Source organism: Orussus abietinus, unplaced genomic scaffold (genome assembly GCF_000612105.2).
Source record: "Orussus abietinus isolate OABI.00-Male unplaced genomic scaffold, Oabi_2.0 scaffold57, whole genome shotgun sequence".
Classification (NCBI taxonomy): domain Eukaryota; kingdom Metazoa; phylum Arthropoda; class Insecta; order Hymenoptera; family Orussidae; genus Orussus; species Orussus abietinus.
Genome location: NW_019394270.1, coordinates 55,008 through 80,095, shown reverse-complemented (window position 1 = coordinate 80,095; position 25,088 = coordinate 55,008).

The following is a 25,088-nucleotide window of genomic DNA, read 5'->3' as shown; positions in this document are numbered from 1 at the left end:
GTATTTCTTGGTTTACCGTGATTAATTTTTCATCGTTCATCTCACAGTACTTAATGATTCCGGTTATAGAAAACTGATGTTTCGGCGCTTGAATCCTTCCGAGGCAACTATTTTTCAAATCGTTTTAATATTGAAGTAATTTCGAGAAATGTACTTCGTTATTTGAAATCTCGATTATGGAAACTTCATAATTTTCCGGATACAACTTGTGGATTAATTTCGTACAATAATTCTAGTCGACTTTATATTAAAAACACAGTTTTTTAAACAAACTTTGAAATGTGTATACTGGGGATCTCTGATCATTCTTTTTCACTGACACCATAATTTATCAATTACACTTTTAAGATCATTTCTTGCTTTATGGAGGCATTTAAAATGAAATTCTTGAGATGAAACGTTTTCATTTTGCATGTAAAATCCGAAACTGCAACGAATAATACCATGTTTCGTTTAAAAAAACACACCACGCCACTCTTAACTTTCAGGGTGGATATTCCAGTTTCCTTTACTACCAAAAGTTAAAATGATCACCATTCCATATAGCATTTCCGATTTAAATACTTATTAGTATATTTCGGAATTTTTCATACATACCTTTCCCCTCCATTTGACGCTAAAACAACCACGGTCAGTCAAATGACTTTTATTAAATGGAATTGGTAATCGAGGTATAAATTATCGGTAACTCTAATGTTAATAGGTGTGAGCGGGTAGTTAGGGACACTTAAACCATTCTATTATAAATAACTATTATGACGCAGAAAAATTAAAATATAGAAATTAGTCTAAAATCCACAGAACAAGCCCGGCGGTAATCGTCACCTATGTCATTCAATTATAAATAACCATCATGATGCAGATAAATAAAAATATAGAAAGTAGTTGAGAATCCGCTGAACAACCCCACCAGTAATCGTCACCTATATCATTTAATTATAAATAACCATCATGATGCAGATAAATAAAAATATAGAAAATGGTCTAGAATTCATTGAACGACCCCACCAGTAATTGTCATCTATACTATTCGATTATAAATAGCCACTATGACGCAGAAAAATAAAAATATAGAATGAGGATTAGAATCCACTGAACAAGTCCACCAATAATCGTCTCGTGATCGTGAAATCGGCATCGAGGGTCATGGATTCGTCAATTATTCGGTAGTTTCCCGAATCAAAGTCACATCGCACCCTAAAGCTGCGTTGAGGATAATATACAACAAACGAAAAATATAAAACAAATAGAAATATAGAAAGAGGTTTAGAATTCACTGTACAAGCCTACCGATAATCGTCTCGTGATCGTGAAATCGGCATCGAGAGACTCGGTCATGGATTCGTTAATTATTCGGCAGTTTCCCGAATCAAAGTCACATCGCGCCCTAAAGCTGCGTGGAGGATACTATACAACAAACGAAAAATATATAACAAATGGAAATATAGAACGAGGTTTAGAATTCACTATACAAGCCCACCAGTAATCGCCTCGCGATCGTGAAATCGGCATCGAGAGACCCGGTCATGAATTCGTTAATTATTCGGTAGTTTCCGGAATCAAAGTCACATCGAGCCCTAAAGCTGTGTGGAGGATAATAATATACAACAAAAATAATACAAAACAAATGAAAATATAGACTGAGGATTAGTATCCACTGAACAAGCCCACCAGGAATCGTCTGCGATCGGGAAATCGGCATCGAGAGACCCGGTCATGGATTCGTCAATGATTCGGCAGTTTCCCGAATCGAAGTCACATCGCGTCCTAAAGCTACGGGGAGGATCACCCCAGGGTCCAGAATCCAGCGTAAAATGGCCGGTCGAAGGTCGCGAAAAGCGTAAAAGATGCAGGCTATCCCGGGTAACGCAGTTAATTTGCCGAATGGGGCTGTCCCGGCATCCCCTAACATGGCCACTGCTCTCTATACCCGCGCCTGCCGGGTGATCCTAGTGGAGCCTAATAAAAAGCATCCCCCCGGCCCGTCGAGGGATAGCGGGGTCAGAAGTCCATTCGGAAAATGGAGGGACCCGCTCGTCCAACTAAATCTACCCGATAACGCCTTGCTATTGGCCGGGCCGCTCCAACTTTGAAAATTCCCCGCTATCGGCCCAATCGACATTAAGAGGGGAAACTCGCCCAGGGCTGTTCCCCCGGTCCCGAGGACTCACCCCCGCCAGGGGTTGCCTCGGATGACCACTCCCGGATTTTACGGGATTTTTTCCCCCGCGGACAGTCGGACAAAAGTTTCCTGGTCTGTTAGCAAGACGTATGGGAGACGGCTAGTCTTGGCCAGGGTTCGACTTGACTTCCGACTTTCCCTGCGGAAAACATAGAGTCTGAGGGTCTCATCCCCTTTTGCGAAGATGCTATAAATTCATGCCCACCTCCCGCCCGACCCACCCCGGTCGCTCCGCTGATCTTCGGATAGTGGCCGAATATAAGAACGACCTCCCGATCTCTGCAAGTGGGGTTTTCGGGCTCGCGAATCGATGTATCGATGTCGACCAAGTTCCGACGATTCTCTCTTCGGGGCTACCCTGACGTCGCGCGGTCCAATTAAGGCGGGACGAATATGGCTGCTGAGAAGTCTAGCTTGTGATACTTTTCGTCGAATTGGGTACATCGAATCGTTTGAAGGTTTACGTCGTGAATTTTGGAACTCCAAGGAAGGTCCCGACATCCGTGAAATTTCATTTCTTATATAAATTAAGAAGAATTTACGAAGAAATTTTTTAGAAATGAAATTTCATAGGTGTTGGGACCTTTCTTAAGGCCTCCTTGTGGTAAAATTTCATTTTTTTGTACAAATTAAAAGGTATTTGTGAAGAACTTTTGTAGAAATGAAATTTCGTGGGTTTTGAGGCCTTTCTTAAGGCCTCTTCGGAGTCTCCCTGACGTCGCGCGGTCCAATTAAGGCGGGAGGAATATGGCTGCTGAGAAGTCTAGCTTGTGATACCTTTTGTCGAACTGGGTATATCGAATCGTTTGAAGGTTTACGTCGTGAATTTTGAAACTCCAAGGAAGGTCCCGACACCCGTGAAATTTCATTTCTTATATAAATTAAGAAGAATTTACGAAGAAATTTTTTAGAAATGAAATTTTTCGTAAATGTTAAGACCTTTCTTAAGGCCTCCGTGTGGTAAAATTTCATTTTTTGTATACAAATTAAGAAGTATTTGTGAAGAAATTTTGTGGAAATGAAATTTCGTGGGTTTTGAGATCTTTCTTAAGGCCTCTTCGGAGTCTCCCTGACGTCGCGCGGACCAATTAAGGCGGGACGAATATGGCTGCTGAGAAGTCTAGCTTGTGATACTTTTCGTCGAACTGGGTACACCGAATCGTTTGAAGGTTTACCCCGTGAATATTGAAACTCTAAGGAAGGTCCCGACCACGGTAAAATTTAATTTTTTTTAATACAAATTAAAAGGTATTTGTGAAGAACTTTTGTAGAAATGAAATTTCAGGGGTGTTGAGACCTTTCTTAAGGCCTCTTCGTAGTCTTCCTTACATGGCGCGGACCAATTAAGGCGGAACGAACATGGCTGGTGAGAAGTTTTGCTTATGAAACTTTTCGCTGAACTGGGTTTACCGAATCGTTTGAAAGTTTACCCCGTGAATATTGAAACTCTAAGGAAGGTCCCGACCCCAGTAAAATTTTATTTTTTATGCAAATTAAAAAGTATTTAGGAAGAAATTTGTTATTAATGAAATTCCAGGGGCGTTGAGATCTTCCCTAAGGTGTCCGTGTTGTAAAATTTAATTTTTTTATACAAGTTAAGAAATATTTATGAAGACATTTTTTAGAAATGAAATTTCATGGGTGTTGAGACCTTTCTTAACCCTTTGCACTCCCAATTATTGAGATGTCGATTGCTTATGTTGAGGCACACTCGACAAAGGAGTGTAAAGGGTTAAGGCCTCCATATTCGTGTAGTAAAATTTCAAACCATACGGTACATGGAACAGTAAATAAATATTTCCCTTTTCATTCTCTTCTAAATCAACTCCTATTAAAAAGCATTTTTCAACCTGTCAACTCCCATAACTCGTAATTTCATATATTCTCAGATTTGTTTAAAAATCACACACATCACGTAAAACAATGCACGAGGACTAAAACCTCATTTATTTGATGCAAATGAATGAAAATTTTCGTAAAAAAAGTATAATGGCAAGTAGCGATATATTTCAGTCGTTAATTCTAAATATCCATAATATACGAAACATGCAATTGACGTAAAATTCATTGCTGAAAACCAATTATAAACCAAATGAAAGTTACTATGGAGATATATATTCCCATTTAAGCTCTCTGTACCGAACTCAACGGTATATTACGAACAGTGAGGGAAAAAATAAACCCTTAACGATACCGCAACCCCTCGTGCCATGGTGTATATTCTAATTCACGCGGAATATAACGAAGCGAAGCAACCTCATTAAAACTTTATCTCAAACTAAGTAATAACTAACTAAAAATTAAACGGAAAATAATTTGGAGCAAGCATTTTTTTTTCCGGTAGACTTTTTGCGCTTTTAAAGGAGTTTACCCGAGTTAACACTGTTTTACAAATATCAATCTGTAAAATATTTCACTTTCCCTCGCTGCAGATAAGATTATCAACCTAATTGTAGTTTAAACTTTCGCAACATTAAACGAATTAAAGTTGGGGCAGGGTAAAGAATGCCTAGACTGAGCTGATTTCTTATAATGCCGTGCTTATCGTTAATGGTTTTATGCAAACAATAATGTATACTAAATTAACTGGTATTTGAAACCTCTATTTATGTAATCGTGAGTACTATCATTTGCTTACTAATCGACGTGTTAGAATTAATTCCGTAGATTCTGCACCTTGAATTATTTTTACTTAGTACATTTTTAATACTAATTTTTTCTAATTGATCCGATGTTTATCAGCGTTTTATGGACGGATTAAATGTATTTAAAGAAAGTGTACCGAAGATGAGTCTATAGGCATGGCAGACTGCTCGAAAGCAAGAACAAACCCTTCTTAAGTCTCTTCCGGGCAGGAAATGCGTACCCGCGGATCGCCGACCAATCGAATCTCACAGCAAATTTAACACCCCTTGGGAAAAAAAGTCGAAATTTCCTATTTCACCGAATTTCCGGTCGCCTGACGTTTTGACAAACATTACCGTCCCTCCTGACAGTGTCAGTGGTTAAATCGACCGCCCCATCTTCTCGCCAAATCTGATTCTCTATCGCTCTAAATGAACTCTTCAAACTCGCCAGACTAACTCCAACATTATCGACTTTATCATGTACAAAAAGTCTAAAATAATTATATGTCATAATTAATTTATGTCTCAATTGGCAGGTTACCCCTGGAGAAAAATTAAAAGGACGGTTTTAAGCGAAACGATTTTTCAAAAAGGCGATTTTTGCTCCCGAGTCAAGCAAGGTCTCGGCATTAACGGGAACGAATTTTTACAGCTGATACTTCTGATTGTCTATTGTTCTAATGAAATTCTTCAAACTGGGCAGACTCACTCTAAGGCTATCGACTTCATCGTCATGTAGAAAATATGTAAAAAAAAACTCGGTGAATGAAATTGAGTCGCGCTTCCCTACTTCCGGGATATGAGTTCCGTTTTCGCTTGGGGTCCAGGAAGTGAAGTATTTCCGGTAAATAGTAGGAGGTAAACCACGTGCCACGTGCGACAAAAAGTCTAAAATAATTATATGTCATAATTAATTTATGTCTCAATTGGCAGGTTACCCCTGGAGAAAAATTAAAAGGACGGTTTTAAGCGAAACGATTTTTCAAAAAGGCGATTTTTGCTCCCGAGTCACGTAAGGTCTCGGCATTAACGGGAGCGAATTTTTACAGCTGATACTTCTAATTGTCTATTGTTCTAATGAAATTCTTCAAACTGGGCAGACTCACTCTAAGGCTATCGACTTCATCGTCATGTAGAAAATATGTAAAAAAAAACTCGGTGAATGAAATTGAGTCGCGCTTCCCTACTTCCGGGATATGAGTTCCGTTTTCGCTTGGGGTCCAGGAAGTGAAGTATTTCCGGTAAATGGTAGGAGATAACCACGTGCTTTGGCCTGATTTGCAGATCGTCGTGATGACCGTGTGTACCCTCGTCAAGGTGTGGGACCATCCAACACCCCCTGGGACCACGAAAAGGGAGCTGGTGCCGGTTTTTTGGAGACGGGTCCAAGATCGACACAGACACATCCAATATCTGGAACCTGAGTACTTCCAAGATAGTCATCGTCCCTATCAGGGGAGGGGGCAGGTTTACCCCGAGGACCATCAGGTGAACGACGAGTTCCCCCCGGACGATAGGTACCAGCTGAGGAACTAGGGGTACCAGGAAATATATAAAATCATGCTTGCAAGACGAAATCAATATCGGACTTACGCGGGGAAAGAAAAGTACCGGAATCACTCAAACCTTTTCGATGAATGACAGCAGGAATCTCCGCATCTGCCCGGTGAACGTTTATGTCGCAGCCTCTCCCTCGAACACTCAAAAATCACCACTAGAACTCTCGAAAAATGGACTCTCTATGAACTCGTCAAACCCGAAACGCGTCCGAGGACTTTCCACGACAGACTGAAAACTCAGGACGAATTAAGAAAGGACCCTCGCCGTACGTCACCTTGTTTTCGGTCGGGAAAAAACCCAAACCGCGAGCGCGCGAGACAGCTTAGCGCTCTGTAAACAAATACAGAAAGAGATACAGATAAATAGATATGGGGTGGAGAGGTAAGGTGCAGGAGAGGAATAGAACTAATTCCAAACACTATCACATTTTGTACTTCTCCCTTCCAATATTCTTCATCGTGACGCTTTTTCGTGTCCCAAATTAGGCTTAGCCCCTACCAAAAGAAGTTTCACTTCAATAATAGTATTTCATAATTAATTTATACCTCACTCTGCAGGTTACTCCTACGGAAAAATTAAAAGAGCGGTTTTGGTCGAGACGAGGAATGTCTTGGCACTACAGTAACGGACTTTTGATTCTCTATTGCTCTAAATGAATTCTTCAAACTCGACTGATTGACTCCAATGCTATCGACTTTATCCTCATGTTGAAAACGTCTGAAATAATAGCGTTTGATAATTAATTTATCTCTCATTTTGCAGGTTATCCCTGGGGAAGAATTAAAAGGACGGTTTTGATCAACACGATTTTTCCAAATTTCGGCGATTTTGGGTCTCGGGTCGAGCAATGTCTCGGCATTAACGGGAGCGGACTTTTACAGCGTCCCTTCTTGTCTTCTTCGGCGAACACGAAACGAGATTTGCTGGTTCACTATCCGGGTGAAACGACCCTATCGGAAAGTCATAAAGGCGGAAATCCTGGCCGTAAATTAGGATCGACAAAATGCCGGACCCGCCGCCATTTTTCTGCCCCCACGCCGGACGCTCGTCCGTCCTGGATGACCGCGAGGGGCGAAGAACCGAAGTTTCGCTCCGTTTTTAGGTGGAAACTTCGAAGGTTGAAAATCGGTGTCACCTGGGGCCCGCCAGACGGGCTCGAAGCGCCATTAGAGGAGTTAAGAATTTTTACGATCGCGGGGGTGAAAGAGCGAGAGAAAGAGAAAGAGTGCAGGCCGTAACAAGGGTGGCGCATTCTCAAGAATGCCGAGCACGTTCTCAACCAATGCCAGCAGCCAAGCAGTAAAACAAATACGCTCTCTATACCCGGTGTTTCCGTAATACGACTCGGCGTGTCTGGCCTCGTTACCGACGAGAATGGGGCTAACTCCGAGCCACCCTTAAAGGCCGGACCCCCTTTTCATGGCTTTCCTAAGACTCCGTAGGGTAGCAAGTATACTCGAAAAGTCCGCACTGACGTCGCCCCAGTAATCCTTCGGTTTATGGCGCGATTCCGAAAAACTGCCGGGGAAAAACCACCCGAAACGAAATTTTGCATGTCGATCTATTGTCGATTTATTGTTTATGCGCAGTGGTCCTTTCTCTCTCGCGGGTCTTTGCTCAGAAAAATATTTCGCTCGACCGACCATAGAATTTTATTACCATGTAGTGAATTACATGAAATAGGTACGTCACGCCAGATATTTAAATAATCCGGTACATTCAACCGAGATATCAAGTTTATTGAGTAAAATGTTTTCTAAAATTAACAAAATGATTTAACGGAAACGTTTTTGTCGACTCGAGGCCAACGAACTTCGTCGAGTGAATTGAAATTCGATTCGCTCATTCAAAACGTGTTCTGGAATTAGCCGAATGCTGACAATCGAACGATTTCGTTCGATTAATCAAATTTTTCTTCTGCATTCACGTTCCTATGAAACCGATTAAAGTACACGAAGGGTTTCAAGCCCTGATTCTTCCTCCCAGGATTTTTAAGCACCAAGAAACCAACCTTTGAGGAAATGTCGCGTGTCGTAAAAATGTACATTGTAAATTAGTTTTTTGTGTCGGTGACTTCGAGTACTTGTGGAACACGCTGCAATTACAATATATTGCAATGAACGTGTACACCCATCCCAGCTAGGATCTTCTTTTCAAAATAACCTCTCCGAAGAAACTTTGTTCCCTTAAATTTAATTTCCAAAATTTAGAACTACCACTGACGTCATTCGACAAGACGGTATATAAACGATACATGTAGGATCAAATTTCAAGTGTCAGGTTTAACATGAACGATTGATTTACTAATAAAAAATTAATATAAAGAAATTGTATACATTGAAGAGTACGTCTTAAAGATCTCAGAAAAAGGGACTTGATTTTCTCTCCGACTTCGCTCGAGCTCTCCTCAATCAGAACTAACTCCTATTCGATCATTCTCATCCAGCCTCACTCTAATTTCTTTCTCACTCAATTCATATTCCTCACTCTCTCATTCCCACACTCATCAATACATTTCTTTGTGCGTCAAAATTCTCACTCACTGAGTCATACGGCCGCTCGCACTTCACGAACTCTCAACCACGCATAAACAGTATCACCTATCGGGCTGTCACTTAATCTAAATACTTCTCATTTCACCCTACAATCATACAAACATTACATTTCACTCTAACTTCTATTTAGTCTTATTCTTAATCTTTATTGCCTTATTGGCGACACAACTATTCGTATAGCTAAATGCTTTCATCTTTTTTTTATTCTATTAACTTTGTTGGACCACACAGGGCTCTAACACTACATACATAAAATGTACACTTCACGAACTCTCAACCACACATAAACAGTATCACCTATCGAGCTGTCACTTAATCTAAATACTTCTCATTTCACCCCACAATCATACAAACATTACATTTCACTCTAACTTCTATTTAGTCTTATTCTTAATCTTCATTGCCTTATTGGCGACACAACTATTCGTCTAGCTAAACGCTTTCATCTTCTTTTTATTCTATTAACTTTATTGCGCCGCACAGGGCTCTGACACTACATACATAAAATCGTCACAATTTGTTTTATCCCGGGATATAACCTATCGGTATCCTGAAAAGACCCTTTAATTACATCGCGAGATAAATATTGCATCTTAATTGTCATCCTTCCTTTTCCATGCGCCTTGTTTCCTGCTTTGTCATAGTGTTCAATTAATAACGCAAGGGATACATATCTCAGCGATATGACATGATAAAAACAGCGCTAAAAGGAACGTCGCCGTGAACCCTTTCAGCGTTCCGAGGAACATCAGCAGGGGAGCATAAAGTATTGCGACGCCTTGTTGGTCGGCACAATGATTCCTGGACGAGAACGGGACGCAAATGTCCTCCTTCGGAAATCTCCTCTTTAGTCGGTAAGCGAATGATAGACAGGTGAATGAAGTGGCCAATGTGGGCTGGTCTCCTCGTCTCGCGTGACACGCACGTCAAGACCCTTTGTTTTCGAATCCCTTTGATTGAGCGCTCCAGTTCTTTGTCCTTCTAAAAGACAGAAAAAGGGACCCCTCGCTTTTTTCCTAGACAGGGTGAACGTTCACCGGCTCGTCAAGACTTTCCGTCCAGAAACCCCACGATTCGAGATTCGTCTGGATTTTATAAACGCACGTGGGAAGGAACAATTTCCTTACAAAAGGACTTCACAAAGTGGGTCTTCGCAAAATTTAGGATTTCGACTATGCTTCATGAAGTAAAAAACTAGGATTAACCCTTTCAGGGCCGAACAACGATATATGGTCGTTTTACAAATGCTAACGACTTCGGCAGGGAATAAAATGGTTAAACGGGATTGAAAAATCTAGAAAAAGCTGCACGATATTTCTACAGATGCTAAGATGTGTTCGATACAAAGTGGGAAATAAATTGTACGAAAAATGATAAGATGAACCTTGTTATTTATGGCGGTACTTTCTCAAAATGAATTCTTTTGACCCGAAGTGACCACTGTATGGATTGAAATTTGATGCAGGCGCTCGTGGAAGATGTACCATTCTATGTCTCGTTGCTGTAACCCAGTTTGAACGATACAAGTTACTATTTAAATCATAATTAATTTTACATGCTAAGCAGAAATGTTATCGGTCTTGACATGCAATTCCAATTTGCATGGGTATATAAAACGAGGTGTTAATAAAATAATTAAAGTGCCCTCGTTAGCGGTCGTTTCGTATTCCCCCAATTCGGCGCGTCAGATCGGACCCTAAGCAAAATAGCTTCCAAAGCAAAGTGGTCCACACTTGCTTCAGGTCACGATCTATTTTTCACGGTCCGATCTTTGATCTCCTCTCGCGAAGAGGGAAACCAGTCCATGGGTAACAATCGGTCCCGCTGACCCTCGAAATCCCTGATTCATGGACCAGTTCCCACCTGATCTGGATCGTCGGATGGAACGTGTGATCTTTCTTCCGGGTCGAAAAGTCCCTCAAAGGTTCTTCGGCATTGCGGGAACCTGTTCGCTCGCGTGCCGAGGTCCTGGCCCCCAGGATCCCAGGATTGGTCAGCGTCCATCCCAGAACTGGACCAACCGGGTCAGGGATGCTGCCCTCACCCCAATGGCCAGTGTCCATTCGGAGGGGAGATTCCCTGGCCATGATCTCCCCACACGAGGGATGTGGCCTCGGAAACTGCTCCCTATTATCGTGGAACAGTTTCCACCTGATCTAGATCGCACGATCGCCCTTCGAAAGCGGACTAACACCTGATCCAACGGTGTCCTGGATTCTGACACTCATCGTTAGGACCTTAATAGAATTATCTAGTGGAGGGTGATGCGCGAGATGCTGACTTTCAGCAGAAGAGATACTCTTCTTGATTCAATGGGACCTTCTGATCATAACTCCAATTTCTGAATAACATTTAACCCTTTGCACTCGAGGTCTCTTTCGCCCGGACGAACCAACTCGACACGATTTTTCGCATATTTGGGGAATTTCATCCAGGTAACTTAAATTGATTTGACAGTCAAATTAACGTATAAAACTATTATACTTTAATATTTTATGTATCCCTACATGCGAAAGAAGAAAATTTGTTATACGTGTAATTTTTACTTTCCAATGTTATATATGTAACCCTGTCAGATGCAAATATAACTACAATTTATTTAGAAGAATTCTGAAGTTGGTGCTTCATCCGCAATGGTTAAAAGAACAAAAAATTGTAATTACATCTACAATAATTGTTGTTAAGGTTACTTTGACCCGCGAGCATATGTAATGATTACGATATTATTTTTCTGCGTGAATATATGAATGGCCTTATAATTACGACTTCCAATGTTTAAATGATTTTTTAATCGTGAGTTTCAATTTATAAAATACCTGTTCATAAAATGTTTTCCGATAAATGATAATTCTCTCCCACGTTCGGTTTAGAACGGAAGATTTAGAATAGGGCACTTATCTTGATGTTATAATATATCCTGAATTTTCTGCAATTTCCTAAAAATGAAAGGTTTATTTAAAATATTCAATTCTTTTCTGTTAAGGACCTGTCCGATCGCGTGACGAGGTCCTGGCCCCCGAAATTCGGAGTGGTCAGCCACGCGTCCACCTGGAAACTGGACCAACCGGACCAAGGATGCTGCCCTTTTGCACAATGGACACACTTATCCTGATGTTATACTATATCCGGAATTTTCTGCAATTTTTAAAAAATGAAAGGTTTATTTAAAATATTCAATTCTTTTCTGTTAAGGACCTGTCCGATCGCGTGGCGAGGTCCTGGCCCCCGAAATTCGGAGTGGTCAGCCACGCGTCCACCTGGAAACTGGACCAACCGGACCAAGGATGCTGCCCTTTTGCACAATGGACATTGTCCATTTTGCGGGGAGATCTTTCGACCACGAAATGCTCCCAGTTGTCCTCTGACCCTCGTTTTATATTAGGGGAAATTCCTTTCAGGTCCTGATCCGAGTTGCTAAATTGCCGGATCCAAGTGAGATGAATCTCTCGCGTTCGATCTCGTTCTCTTCGCCCTAACAAGATCGTGGAAATTGTTTAAACCAACTGTAAAATTGTATAGCCTGTACATTAAATAGATCCACGAGTGTATTATTTAGTTAACTGCATCTTAATAGAACTTCCTAAATGGGTTTATGAATTTATTACAGTTTTTTGTTTTTTTAACAGTGTTCGTACCGATGGCGATGAATAAATTTGTGGACTGAAACTTTTCTTATTAATCCTGGTTAGAGGTTTTAGTGGACGGCTCTTCTTTTTTTCGCCCTTCACATCTTGATCATATACCTTTTAAGCGGATGCACCATTACGGATTATGTAAATGCACGGTGGAAGATGTAAGTCATACCGAGCTTCATTTTGTAAGTAATTGTACGACTTGAAAATAACCGAGCGAATGGCTCATTGAGAATTTGTCAACACGTGGAATGTTTTGAAATATCTTAACGTGTATAAATATAAAATTGAATAGAATTATTTATTATATTTCTGGTTGCAGTTTTCATGTAAAACCGACCTACGGAACAAATCAATGCAGGTGTTTTTTAAGGCAAAAGATTGTTGAACCAGGAGTACTATTTTAATTTATAAACGTCTGAAGGAGATCATCGATTTTTATTTTTATGGAGAGAGACACCTACGAAACTGCAAAGGAAACCATTCGGCAGTTTATCCCATGAAATTGTGGATAATGCAGGAATCCCATAAGGGTTATGTCGGTAATATCGACTTTTGCAAAGGGACCTTACCTCTCAAAGGTACAGAGACGTTACCTTCCCATGAAAATACGGCCTGCAATAATAGCATTTGTCCTCGAAAGAATTCGAACTTTCAAATATTCTCTTCCACTACTTCTATTCGTTTTAAATCAAGAATGACAACTAAAGGTTGTTAATAAACAATATAACTTCCACTATCAGATAATATTTCAAAATATTATTAAAATAAAGGATCCCATCACAAAAGTAATGAAGAAGGCGTAAATGAAATTCCAATAATAATACTCCACCTGCAATGCAATTTATCTCGCATCCTTGTAAATAAATAAAAATTAAAAGATGCTTCTCTTCAAGATATCTAAATTGCTCCCTTATATTATACCTACTTACTTTATCATCAGATGGAACTTTTTTCGTATACTAACAAGTGAAACAGATTTGCTAGAAACAATTAACAAGAAATTATTTAAACAACGTTTTTTAGAGAGTTCCTTCTTTATTTGTCAATAAAATATTTATTCGTATTCAGATGGTCGTCTGCATTGATCGACCCATAAAGGTCTTTAATCTGGAAACCTCCTTTGTTGACATCGAGACGTTCCTAAGCAACATGGCAGGTCGACAGAGGCAGGTAAGTGTACGGATGCATTTAACTCTTCGTTCTGCTTCGAATCGGACTAAAATGCTCGTATTCTGGATTTTCAGTCTCACCGCGGCGTTCCACGGGATAAAAAAAAACCAAAATCTACCCCCCATCGAGTCGCCAACAAATGTCACTACAGAACCCACGTGGGATGAGAACACTGGAGACAACTACGGAGATGCAGTGCAACAAATTGCAGAGGTTCAAGGAGCTGGCCATGATGTTGAAGGTAAACCTAATGAAATTTTACTTACTACTCTGAAAAATATTTAGGGTACTGTATTTTCAATTTTATCGATTTCCTTTCAGGATACGGACAGGAATCTGACGATCTGCGAGGAGATTCTGGCGGCTTACATCCAGAAGCGGATAGAAGTAAGTTAAAGAAAATTTAATAAATTACGGTATAAGTATTAAACCTTCTGACGTAATATAAATAATATAATTTGGTTTTCAATGTCCCTACAACAATTGCGTGAGTAAATAAGTATTCGTGTAGATTCTTCTTCTGTGATTAATTCTTTGTATTTATTTCCAAGAGATTCGAGAAACTGATTTTGAGACATTGTTTTGGAGTACTGTTATTTCTTTGGATCATTGAATTAAGGGATTCGAAACTGACAATTTAACAAGTGTATTGAATTTTAGTCTGTCTATGTTCTTCTGCCGTGGTGGATGAAATTACCCTATCAGCATATAATATTTTTTAAACGTTTCTTTTTAATCCTTGCTAAATATCTCAAGCGACAGATTTTTTGAGATGCTCTGTAGTTTTCATTTTTAGATATCTAAAATATTTCTTGACAGTCTCAATGACATATTTAGTTTCAATCATTTATAAACATATAATAAAAATTACGATTATTATCGGACACTTCATTTGGTATCAAAAAAACACGATAAATTTTTGTAATATCTTTATTCCACTATTTCACAAAGGCAGCAAAACATGTGATTTTGATTTTACTTATTTTTAAAACGTTTATAATATATTTAAAAATACTTATATTAAAATGAAACGAAATGTCTTGTATATCTATAGGAAAAATATTAGGAAATAAAGTGGAGCTATTATCCTGATGAAATATTATAAAAGTAATATTCTAAAGTAAATGTTCTGCAAATATTTCACCCGTCTGCTAAATATTTTCAAAATTAAAGATACTCGTTAAATATATAGACAATATAATACAAATAATTTGTGCTACTAGAGTATTATACGCGATTGTCTAGATCGGTAGGATTTGTTTTTATCACCTTTTATGGTGTTTCTTTCGTTTGAATCTCTATTGCCACTTAGAGCGTTATTATCCAACGGAGAAAATGATTAATACCTTTTCAGTTCTCACAAATTGCCAATATTTACTTCTTTGAAGTCAAATAAATCCGGACAGTGGTGGTAATTGTACTTTTATTGTCGTTGCATTACATCTGTAATTGTCAATCCATCGAATCTTATTATTTCGAAGTATCGATTGTTATTGGTATGAACGCTCATCTTTTTCGATCCACGCAATTCTATACTATGAGTTTACCATTTCGAGTGCCATCCACCGTGTCCTCCATGCCAATCACCATGGAAACCACCATACCACCATGGCCAACTAGGGTACCATCCACCATTCCATCCGTGACCTCCCCATCCCCCAGACCACCCATGACCATGGCCGTATCTGAAATGAAATTAATTTGCAAATTTTAATTCCCTTGAATAATTGTCAACAGAATATGAAAAACTATCATGACAATCAAAATGTTAAAGCACATAAAATAGTACCACTCAATTCCTATAATTTGTAAATACTTTGTAATCAACCTGAGCATTGAATATAAAATTTAATTATTTTTTCAATTAAAACAAGTTATCCTAAAATTAAAAGATAACGGCATATGGCTTTTCAGAAACAAATTTCAGATAAATGTGCCTTCAATATTAACTCCAATAATTTAAAAAAAAAGTAGCCGTACACGTCTGACTGTTCCAAGAAACACTTATTTTACAGCTCAAATATACGTGTACAGAAACTTTCGTAATGTTTTAAAGTAATTAAAATTTCGTATCATTTTAAGGGGGAATACAACCACTCTACATTATTATTTAATTCAATTAATTGCAGAGAATATTATTCGTCATAAACTCCTCACCTGAACCAACGAATTTCGAAATATGAGAAAAACAAGCAGCCTGGGATATAAAATAATATTTTAAGTGCCAAATAAATTATTGTATTATCTAGCGAAATGAAAAATCTTCGAATTGAACGATCCCGTTTCAAGGTTTTTATCAAAACTGATTATTTATGAACTCACGATGGCCATCCGTGCCCATAGCTATGGCTGCTATAAATCCAAGGGCTCCATCCGTAGCTTCTTTTGTTCAACTTCTTTTCGCCTTCGGATTCAACTGGTTGAAGTTGAGTAGCAGTTGGTTGAGGTACTTCGTTCACATCGACTGTCTTGGATGATTCGAAGATTTCATGGCCGAAAACCACGGTGACTATCGTCAAGATGAGCTGAAACGTTTCACCACTTTTCATTGACATCCATCGAGCTAGTATTTTAGAAACACCTATGTAACGATGGTGCCAAAAAATCCCCAAATTTTTAACTAGATGACAACGAGACGGAAGGCACTAAAACACCCTTGACGTGATAAGAGATACGAGCAAGGACCTTACCAGGATCTTCATGACCCTTGAGCTTGATTCCGTGGACTGACGTTCGTTCCTATGGGTGACACTTCTTTTATACCAGGTTTCCCATGGAAGTTGTTTACCGGATTATGGTAAATTCAAGCTCCATTGGTGCTCACACTAGGAACTACCGAACCAACCACTCCCATCTACAGAAAACTGCAAAACTGCGTAACAGCACTTGCATTCTTATCCGGGTGTCACTGCACCAAGTCTTATGTGGTGGAAATGTCAGAACCTTACATGTTGACACTTACAAATATTCGATAAAAATCATATCTCCACACAGTTTCGACATACAAATCACTTTCCATGTGCATTGAAACAAATTTAACATGGATCCTATTAAAACAAAAAAATCGTTGAATAATTTCATGCTCTGCACTCATACTTACGTGCTACAAAGAATGCACTTCCTCCTCATATTTTAAAGTTCCTTGAATCAAATTATGAATTAAGAAAATCTGTAACTAATTAATCGGTCATATTTTTACGAAATGAAGACTTCTTTTTTGATGGTGCAAACGTCAGAACCTTACATGTTGACACTTACAAATATTCGATAGAAATCATATCTCCACACAGTTTCGACATACAAATCACTTTCCATGTGCATTGAAACAAATTTAACATGGATCCTATTAAAACAAAAAAATCGTTGAATAATTTCATGCTCTGCACTCATAATTACGTGCTACAAAGAATGCACTTCCTCCTCATATTTTAAAGTTCCTTGAATCAAATTATGAATTAAGAAAATCCGTAATTAATTAATCGCTCATTTTTTTACAAAATGAAGACTTCCTTTTGTGTGACATACAAAGTGACTTGTAAGCCAAAATTTTCTGAAAAAATATGATATACTTTCAAGTCAAAAAAGGAGAATGGGAATTTAACAGGAATCGACGACTAGTGATTGCATTCTCAAATTCGCACATTGCGAATGGCTCATGTCAGGAGTAGCTCAGTAATTTGAAATTCGATAATAACATCGTAATTCTTGGTCTGTTTGAGGCGGAATATTCGACTTCTAAGTAACTGGTCAACGAACCGATGAAGTATCGTGACTTCAAGTAAAAAAGTAACGCACACTGCGTGACTCGAAATCCATTCTTCCATAACGCGGCGCGATTGTATTACTCTTACATTTTAGATCATTATACCTCGACTTCGTAGAAAAATTACTAATTCCGATTTGCCGGATTAGTCCGAGTTACTTTACGTACGAGACATAAATGAAACTATGCAGGAAAAAATATGACATCTTGAGTACACAATTAAAAAGTGGAGAAATTAAATATCGCTTACACGTGGTATTTATAAAGAGCCCATTCGGAGCTCTAAGCTTTCCATTAGTTTGGTGATGATGTTTTAAGTACTCCATTAGAAATGTTCCTAAATTCCATACATTTAAAATATTAAGTTATATTAAAATGAAAAATTTTACGTAGCGACTTAAATTAGTTTCCAATTTTATTACGTGTTGTCAGGGATTTGTCAAACCATCTTGTAAAATTAAACAACGTATGTACGAGATATATTCTTAAGTGTATTAATAACTCAATATATGACAATGAGAAAAGGCAATGAGTAAAACTTCCAATGCACGTTTCAGGAATATATTACAATATATTTTTTAACACTAGACATATAAATCAAATCTGAACGTCATAAAACGAAGAAATCGAATAAGAAATTACAGTCGTAAGGGAATCGGGCTAGTGGAAAATGTTGTGTACATGCACATATAACATGTCAACGTAATTATTACACGTTTAAACAGAATTCTTAAATTCTCGCGATTTTAACTTTGCTACAACTCTCAATTATTTCTAAGGCACTTGCTACGTTTTAATCCCCTGAAATTAATTTGGTCTTCTCCCCTGAGTACTACGGCTGTATTCCCATCAATATTCATACGATATCCACATTGTATCGTTACTTACATCAAAATGTAGCAAATCAAAGGGTTCTTTGAGAATTAATTAAACCGTAGGAGTAAAACAATATAAATCGCTTGGGTTAACGTTTAGATAAATGAATACGACCGGAATAACGCGATAAAGAAACGCGAAGGAAAATTGTTTTTGCCACTGACGTTGAACTCCAGAGGATTTAAGAATTATTGTTTAAATGTACAATGTCCATATGGCGTGACGTATGTGCATGTATATACTTGTCTCGCACATGATAAAGTAACGCTAAAGAAAATTGTTCTTGGCACTGACGTTGAAATCCAGAGAATTTAAGAATTATTGTTTAAATGTTCAATGTCCATATGGCGTGACGTATGTGCATGTATATACTTGTCGCGCACCTAATAAAGTAACAAAGGAAAATTGTTTCTGGCACTGACATTAAAATCCAGAGGATATAAAAATTATTATTTAAATATACAATGTCCATTTGGCGTAACGTATGTGCATGTATACACTTATCTCGCACCTGATAAAGTAACGCGAAGGAAAATTTTTTTTATAACTGTCGTTGAAATCCAGAGGATTTAAGAATTATTATTTAAATGTGCAATGTCTATGTGACGTGACGTATGTGTGCATACACTTGTCTCGAGCCTGATATGATTCGATAATCGGATCTCGTAAACAAACGGACCCTGGACCAGTTCTCTCAACATCCAGTGCAAATTGGAATTACGAAGTTTCCTACTTTCTCGCGACAAAGAACCGGACAAGGAAGTGCCGCCATTGCCTTCGAGATCGATGCCACGTTTAATCGATCGCACTCGTAATAAGAGACGTCGAACGCTTTCGAAGCGAATAACCTTCGTGCTCACCTCCGGTCGATTCGATTCTCTTGGCATTCCCCTCCATTGCATCCGCCATAAGCAATGTAATCGGTGGCAGAAATAACGTAACACATCGCGCCGATTTCAGTCGATCATCCACCTACACTTTTTCCCATGGCGTTACGGCGATTCGAAGAAAAGGTCTTTGTTAAACCTGGCAAAAGACGGGGGATGACAACATCTGTGATAAGAAAATAGTTAACGGCCGATTGTTACTATCGCCGATCCGTATGTATGGCCGATTAATGTCTCTTGTTTGGCTCCTGGAAAGAAACCGCCGGCGGTTTCCTTTTAACCGACGGTACACCGCAAACGAATATTCCGAAGAATGTGCCTTCACAGTACAGAGACTTGGTATGACCTTTCGCGTTACATGAGACTGGGTCTAATTGTACCTTTAGTTACTCTACAAATAAAGATTTGGACCCTATACTTTCCCAAATAGACAAGGCGAGGCAAAATTTGCATCAAATTTGCAGCATTAAGGGGTTACACCACTTTGACCCACCCCAAAATTACGGTTTTTCAAGAATTTTTTTTTAAGAATTAAAACGTTTTTACCCAAATTAAAGTACAGTAAGGTATTATACTACTATTAAACAGCAATATATTTTTTTGTATTTCTTTTATTTACAAAAATGCCGGCTAGAAAGGTGATTTACCAGAGCGCTGCAAAAATCAATGATCGTGCGGTGGGCAACAATAACTCAGTCCAGGTTTAGGCTAGATCAATGAACGAAAAAGAATTAGTTTCTGTAGCCCAAAAGCTAGCGAAATACGTAGCCGTTTTCAAAAATATGCATTTTTCACAAAATGGCATCGATTTGCAAGGAAAGATACGTATTTTGCCCTAAATTACTTTAATTAACGTTGCATAAAAAACGCAAATATCAATACATTCAAAAAACCATACGTATTTCGCTAGATAAACTTATCACGAATAAAACAAAAAAGACTCAAGACGATTGATTGAAAATTGGCGGAGCTAGAGTGCCCACCGATTTTTAAAATGCAGTTTTAAGAAAAACACGTTTAAAGTATAAACGCGTAAAAATTTTTTTTTAATTTTTTAAAATTTCAAAGTGGTATAACCCCTTAAGGATCATGAAATGAGTCACGAGGGTGTTACTTATGAGTCCTCATTTGAAACTCATATCTGCAAGATACAATGACAAACCAAAAATATTTAAATATGTAACAAATTTAAGTACGTGCTATGTCTCAATATTTGTCCGCATATGTGCAGCTAAATTTACCTCATGCATTGCCGATAAATAATTGTAGCGTATGTAGCTCATATTTGAGCCATTGACAAATTTGCCGCAAATTTTTGTTCAAATTTATTGTGTAATATGCGTACATATATTGCAGATATTTCATGCAGCAAATGGTCTGCAAATCGTTTGTAAATCGAGTTTCCTTATCATATGATGATCATGAATTTCTATCTGAGAGTACTTCCAAATGGAATACATGTAACCGTTTGGATCATGCAAGTCCTTAGGTTTATCAAAATATTTTTAATAACACGTAATTAAATATGTACTTCAATGAAATAAGAGATCAGGTGATGTAAATAGATCTACCTTGGTTGAAGATAAACGGTATAAAAAGAATTGTTTCGTTTACTCAAAAGGGATCGCCATTGAAAGTGCTGATCGGGAAAATGTCTGGTAATCGATCTACTCTTGACATGATTAATTGGATCGGTAGGTTTGTTAAAATAACCTGTTTCACACGTAACGTGTCGTCATTAGTCAAGTACCGACCAACACATTTTCCGCCTCTGTTTGTTTTAATTATTCCAATCACTAGATTCGAACGTCAGCATTGTTAAAGTGTAATGTTTGTAAACTTCCAACTTTCAATAAGTGCACTGTAAATTATAAGTGTAGTATTCCATACCTAAATATAACTGACAGGACGTGTTTCATGATCTTATTAATTTTCTTTTAACGGTACACCGCTTAAAAAGTTAAAAATATATATATATATATATATATATAAAAATTTAAATTCAACTCTTAACATAATCGAAAATGATATCAAATTAATCGATGATAACCCGTCAAAAGCAGTAATTTTATACATTAGCAGGGAAAAACAGAACATATCCGACGCATTACAAAATTATGTATACATGTAGGGACGTAGTTATTTATGGAAAATTAATATTCAGTACATTAAATGTCATGAATTGAATCAGTGAAATCGCTGGATAATTCAAGTGAATTACGTTAATACGTAAAAGCAACGGGGAGATGAAAGACCGTTGGTTAATCGCTATTGGCACAATTCTTTACCTTTATTGCAAAATTATCAGGTACGCCGTGCAGATAATCTTACGTAATTTCGTTTAGTGCTTCAAACGTGTATTTTATCCCCTCGGCCCTTCTAATACGAGAATTGCATGAAACATTATTTTACGACCAAATTCTTCGGATAATCATAGTGGATGTTTCCGAATGAATGAACGAAATGTCATTCCTCTATTTTATAACTCCGTCGCGTAACTTCGGGGTTTTGAAACGACTATGAGTTTGCAGGCGTTAATTTTTTTACGTAATACATTTCTTTTCCAATACCTTTCTTTAATTCGATCCGTTCCAACCCACCCGAATAAAGGAAACACAACTGTCAGAAATTATCATATGTAAAGAATTAATATTAAAAAAAAATAAAAAATGAAATCAAATGTCACCTTGTATTATTCCAATATTGCTCTTCGCTTAACAGTTTATCATTGTAATAAAAGTAGGCAAGAAACGAGCAAATGGAAGCAATTTAACGCTTAATGTGCAGTTATTACTTTAGTCGTCAATTAGAATTAAAGTATACCCCTCGAATGGAACATAGCCTGGGAAATGACAACGAAATATCAACATAAAAGGCGAAAAGTAAAAATTGTTATAACCATGGAACGAGGTTTCCAGTGCCGTAACAATAAATTAGGTTTCAGGGCTTTGGCATTGCTGTCGGCGCGGCGCAAAACTGAGATTTTTGTCGTTAAAATTTGTCCTACCGATAAACTTGTCCATTTTATTTGCCGAATTTTTACGAGAAACCGTCCCCTCACGTCTCCTTTCTCTTTTTCTCTGTTGCGCAATCGTTACTATTGAAAGAGAAAACCCAACGGGCTCCGCGTAATAAACGTTAGTACACTGTGAAATCAAATTACGGTCAGAAAGTTTGTACCCGATGGCCGTAATGAAATCCGACAAGTTGGTCGACATCCACCATTGGTGATATCCCGTTTTCTCGACGGTTGGTTTCGCGAGTCGTTGACGATCGATCGAGCGGAATATCCGGTAGCAATCAATTTTACAACTGATCGAAGGCACGCGATCACTTTTCATCGATCAGATCCATCAGCAGCTACCAACTTCGCTGACAATTCGCAGAACGATGTCAAACAATTGGCATCGCAAGAATTTATCCGTTTTCCGGCAAATAACTTGTTTTACAAAATATCATGGATTTGATTACCATTTATTTCTTTAAAATTAATTACATGTGCGAGGTTCACCCACAAGGAAATAAATATATTTCAAAAATTTATGTGAAATATATATTTTTATATATGAAAAAATGTCTACGGAAATAGACAACTTCTGGTCGTAATATATATCCGAGAATATATTTTCTCGGATATTTTCCGTATATATACTTTGTATGTATTCGCCTAAATATATTCCCGGAAATATATACTTCTTTCATACAAAATACATTTTTACGTAATTTGTTTCCACGTGGGCATAAAATGTTGGGCAAAGTACCGAATAATTCAATAGCGTACACATCTAATCATTATAGTAAAAATCTTTGTTGATTCTTCTTCTTTTTTTTCGAATCGTCTAATGATAAACATGATTGATTTTTAGGCTCTTCGTTTTAATCATTTTCGCAGGTGTTATGAAATGCGTATAATATAAATTAGCTTACCTTTTAGAAGAATTTATAACCGGCTGCCATTCTATGATCATTATTATTAAAGGAGCTAAACCAGACGGGAAGTAATAAATTAGACTCATACATATTCCAAACGTCAAGCTTGAAGAAATCGACAAATGATGAGGAAGAGTCGAAGGTCCTGTGCCTAATAGACAAACAAGTATTGTTTCAGAAACAACGATTGTTGAAATCCTTCAAATCAGTTAAGCTCCTTCTACATCACGTATGTCCAAAACAAAATTATAAACAATACCGTGTCGAACTCTCCTCAAACTTCTCCCTAAAGAAGATGGTAGGGTTCTAATTTGTTTTATGCAATTTTAATTTTTACCATTTTAACATACTTCCACCATCCTCTTCGCTTTTTTTCAGATTCGTGATTTTCCACTAGTTACGTCGAATACTTTTTAGTGAATAATAAGAATTCTGGTAGTAATGGAACAAGAGTCACGCGATACTGCAATAATTCGAATTCTCCGATCGTGCTTAAGAAGAGAAGACTTACAGTTCGTAAACAATTATTTCCACGTCTATATATTCATTTAGCACTTTAGAAAATAGTTGCATATCATATTTCTTTCGAATAGAAATGTGGCATATCGAAAAGTTAAGTTGAAAAATCTCCCTAGAATTTCCATAGCTTTCAATTAATAACTTGAACGTCTAAGCATTCGCTTTTCCTACCTGAAATACGCACAACATAACCAAAGACATTAAAGTAAATTTATTTATGGAAAACGATGCAAGAAATTCTGGTTAAATAAAATCTATATATGATACTGATATTACAAAGGATGAAAAAGAATCATGTTCAATAATGAACACGTAACGATTTTCCTGCCAAAATCGTGATTCTCATTCTAGGAAATTAGCACGAAAAATATATCCCATCCTTTTTGTCTGGATTTCAATTTGATGAGAAAAATCAGGAAAGGATGTTACTAGGTGCAAATGGCTAATTTCGGTCCGATGGAGGATTTGCGGTCTTGGCGGACCTGCCTAATTGCGCAATTGAATCTAGGTATGGGGAACATGTGTTTTTTTTCCAGCCGGAGGTTTTGTCGCGACGGACTAGGAAACTGAAAGAGAACGTCGCACCGCCAAGAACTTTCTCCGAAGCAGGTTGCACTTACGAAAGTTAATCGGTATACCCTAACGCAATTCGCAGTCAGCAAGAACGACTCACCGTTCAATGATTAGATCACGCCGACCTGCCCTTTCGACGTCAACGACGTCAACGACGTCGATGACGTGCAGGTCACGTCCACGGATCACTTCTATTACCCTAAATGGACCATTCGAAGAGAGCAAAATGCTGCCCCAGCTGATTCACTGGCTAGGGAAATTCTAAATTACGTGGCAGTAATTCGTTTCTGGCGTTATGCGGCAATAATTCGTTACTGGTGTTACGTGGCAATAATTCCTTACTGGCGTTATGTGGCAATAATTCGTTAAAGGGCAAAATCAAATTCTAGGGAATTTAAATAACAGAGATGATCTGAATATTATTTAGCAATGTTTCGTTCTTAATGTTATGTGGAAATAATTCGTTAATGGACAAGTTTAAATTCCAGGGAATTTAAATAACAGAGATGATATGACTAATTATGTAGCAATGATGTTTTTCTGACGTCATGAAGCAATAATTCGATAAAGGACAAGATCAAATTCTAGAGAATTTAAATAACAGAGATAATATTCGTTAAAGGGCAGAATCAAATTCTAGGGAATTTAAATAACAGAGATGATCTGAATATTATTTAGCAATGTTTCGTTCTTAATGTTATATGAAAATAATTCGTTAATGGACAAGTTTAAATTCCAGGGAATTCAAATAACAGAGATAATGTGACTAATTATGTAGCAATGATGTTTTTCTGACGTCATGAAGCAATAA